Here is a 3,935-nt window from a genome sequence, read left to right as displayed (position 1 = left end):
ATCTCTTATCTAAATTCGTTGAGATATCTGAAGAGAAAGAATCATAATCAGTAGAGTACAAGAATTATAACATTCTAAAGTATTGTATCCGCTCACAATCTTCATCTTTTTAAAAATTTGTTTAGGTGAGGCAACCCTTGTTTGCCTCACAGATTACAAGGACTTTGTCAGTTAATATCATATATATATATATATATATATATATATATATATATATATATATAATCTTTTACACCTACAGCACCTGGTCTTCCTAGGTGGTCTCCCATCCAAGTACTAACCAGGTTCTACCCTGCTTAGTTTCCGAGATCAGCGGGATTGAGTTTTTTCAGGGTAGCATAGTCATAGACCTGGAGACAATCTTCATTTCTTTAATACAGTTTTTTTCCCTCTAATTTAAGTTGGTTCTGCCCAGATAGTGGCGACATTGTGACTCTAATCATAACAAACTGAATTCTGGGAGGGTGCGTGTGCAATTGACAATAAGTTACATAAGAGCTAACTTTTGATCAAAATGACCTCACACATCAGTCAGCTAGCACCACCCTTGTAACCAACCACCCATCACGACCAAAATATAAGGAAGACGACCCTACTTCTGTGAGGCTACAGCCCTCTTTGGTGTAGTTTGTTTCTTGAAACATACTTCAATAAATCACTTTACCTAACCTTCTCTTATCTATAATTCTTCACTGCTTTTGTGGCGAGGACCAAGGCCCTCAGCACCGCTGGGGCAATGAGGGACTTAGATCAACCCCAGTGGTGACAAAAACTTGCAGGTAAAGAAAAAATGACACAAAATAGAAAACTTACCACCTCTGATCTTTCTTCAATTTTTGACTTCCCTCACCAATCTGCCTACTATTGTTTACATTTCAGAGAACTCCTATTAAATTTTTCTGTGCATTGTCCATAGTTTTTAGTTGTAATCAGCTGGAGAGTTAGGTTGTTTCACTTCAGGCTTATTTTAGCTCAGCCAGAATCAGAAGCCTTCTCACCATCTTTGTTAAAAAGAAGTAATCAGATAACATTTCTCAAGAGCTCATGGTTATCAAGTACTTTTGCATTCAAGCTAGGTGCTACTATTCTGGTTTTACAGGCTTGAAACTATTAGGATATATAAGAAGATCTTACAGCTGGTCAGGAAACAAACTAGGGTTTAAACATGGGTCTTTTGAATTCAGATGGCTTTCTCATTTGCTCTTAAAGGAAAAAAAAAAATTCCAAAAAAAACCCCCATCAAATTCACGGTTCTTTATTATTTGTCAAGTGGGATAAATGTTAATTTTATGAATTACAAATGACAAATCACAACATATTTGTCTAGGTGTACTTCATCGATTCAAAAATATTCTAATACATGTTTAGCAATCTCACTATTTTTCTGTCCATAGCCAAATTATGGTTAGGGAGAAATCTGCTTTGATTTTTCTCTCTCCATAGAGTTAAATTTACTTCTCAACCTCATCCTTTCTTTGTCTTCCATTCTAGCCTCCTCCTCCCTTACTACCTCCCTCCTCTACTGACCTAAATTCAATCCAAAAATATATATAAGAACTCTTAAATTTATTTCCAAATTTTAGAGTACATTTTTTTCTGGGAAGAAAATTACAATTCTTGCCTATACAGTAAATCATTCAGCCAAATTAATATTCTTGATTCATTCTACAAAAAACAGATTTCTTGAAGGACTAATTTCTGTGTGTGAAAATTGAGGAACGCATTTGCTATTTTCGTAAGTTGGCTTTTTTGAAGGAAGTGTAAGAGACATAGAAAAGTACACAAAATATTATACAGTTCAATGAATTTTCATATAAGTGAACACCTTTGTGGGTAATGGGGAAACTTTCCTCTTACCCCTTACTTTTTCTGATTGGTTAAATAATTCAAATACATACATCAGATTAACAGGAGAAAATCGATTTTTAATAGAAGAAATTCACATAAATATCAAAATTACAAAGACAAGCAAAATGAGATATATTAAGTCATTCTGGAGGAAGGATTAGGAAGTAGGCAATTCGCAAGTAGAGAAGAAAGAACAAACATGTGGTAAACAAATTCTTGCTGGGCCATCCAGAAACAGTGGGACACAGCAGAGAATCTAAAACTTTTGCTTGAATCCTTCCTGTCTGCTACATTTAGTTCATATATGCTAGGGTGAATATGCTAAGGTTCCCTTCAGGAGCAGGTTTTTCTATCTGAATTCCTTTAGGCTGGTAAGGAAGGGGGTAAAAAATTCTTCTTGAGTTTATTAGGTTTTAATTTTGATTCAAAATAATCTGCATGCCAGGGTGGCATATTCTGGGGAGACTCTTTCTGAACCTCTACACTTGTGTAACTACTACTTCTCAGGTAAAACAATAGAATGTTGCCAGGACATTGAGTGATTTGGCTTTTAATATTTCTTTAGAAACTCTTATAGTGTTCCAGCAGTCATCTAGTAGCAGACTACTACTTAAATTAAGTTCAATGCAATGAATTTACAAACTTAAAAAAATTAACATCTTTACAGAAGAGATGGAATATATCTACATGCGATTGTCCTTCATAGCTTTTATAACCCAAGTAAGTGCATGGGTATCTTGCTTTCCCCCATAAATGTCTACCTAATTATTGTGTGTAAGTGAATTTTACCTAATATAAAGCATTTAAATGCAATAAGCAAGGAAATGGGATTATTTTAAAGCTGTTGCGAATATTTTGTAACAGAGCAAGTCTTTTTACAATATAAATAACCACCCCTAATTTGTCTGTTTTAAAACTGGATTTGTGTATTTCTACTAAGGCAAATCTAACAAACCTTTGGTAACTTTGATAGAATTGAATGTTTTATAATATTAAAACCTGAGCTTGTAGGGAGTACTAGGATATAGAACAGATGTACTGAATTAAAAAAAAATCTTGTTTATGCCATTTAAGAAGTGGTTATAGGTATCTTCACTTTAAGCTCATTTAAACAGTGTCAAATTTAGACCTTGTAGTACCCTTATTTTTTCTGTTTAGTTTTGTGTAGCTCAGTTAAGATTTGAAAATATAGTGTAACTTTAAATAGAAGTACTATTATGGGTTTTATTTAAATTAATTAAGGTCCCAGAGTATCCTGAAGTTTGTCTCATGCTTATGATTTCTACTGAGAATGTAGCAAATCGCTATCTGAGAAAAAAATTAATTACCTCATGCTTTAGTATGCTCATATTTAAATCTGAATAAACAAAATTAATCTCTGAGAATCAGCTGCAGTATCCTATATGTTACACAAGCATCGTTTTAAACACCTAAAAGTCTTACCTGTTCTGAAAACTTCAGATATAAAAGATTCAGCAAAGTACTCTATTGTAAAAAAGAATCCTAATTTCTCTCTCCAAAGTTACATACTGTTTAAATAATGTTCTTTTTTCATAATGATGTAAAGATTTTTTTACCTTCAAAGGATTTTTAAATAGGCATTTATCTAACACAAAATAAGCATAATTTTACATATACATTAGCTAATATGCATTTACAAATCTGTGATTAACAGCTTGAAATTATGCTAGTTCTCTGTGCACCACTTAATTATTCAGAAATAAGTAGGCAATAGCTTTTTTAATTTTAATAAATTTACCTTGAAGTTAAATGGTTTCAACCTACTGAAACTAAAAGTAGAGCAATCTTTTTTTTTTAACTGAAGGTAATAATCATGCACTATTCTTTCTTATTTTATTTTTTATGGAAGATATTATGAAGTACCCATGTGGATTAGACACTTTAGTTACCTCATTCCAAAGGCTTTTTCTTTATAAAATAATTTATTTATTTTTCAATTATAGTTGATGTACAATATTACATTAGTTTCCAGTGTAAAACATAGTGTTTAGACTTTCATCTAACTTACAAACTGAGCACCCTGATATATCTAGTACACATCTAATGTAGGGAGAGGGCAAAGGAAC

General features: G+C 32.6%; 1 pseudogene; it reads right to left on the bottom strand.

The window, feature by feature from the left end:
* Positions 1-232: 232 nt before the first annotated feature.
* Positions 233-350, bottom strand: LOC118608029 (annotated as a pseudogene).
* Between the last annotated feature and the right edge of the window lie 3,585 nt (positions 351-3,935).

The sequence above is a fragment of the Rousettus aegyptiacus genome, unplaced genomic scaffold (assembly GCF_014176215.1).
Source record: "Rousettus aegyptiacus isolate mRouAeg1 unplaced genomic scaffold, mRouAeg1.p scaffold_m13_p_9, whole genome shotgun sequence".
Taxonomy (NCBI): domain Eukaryota; kingdom Metazoa; phylum Chordata; class Mammalia; order Chiroptera; family Pteropodidae; genus Rousettus; species Rousettus aegyptiacus.
This window is presented reverse-complemented; position numbering and strand designations above follow the sequence as displayed.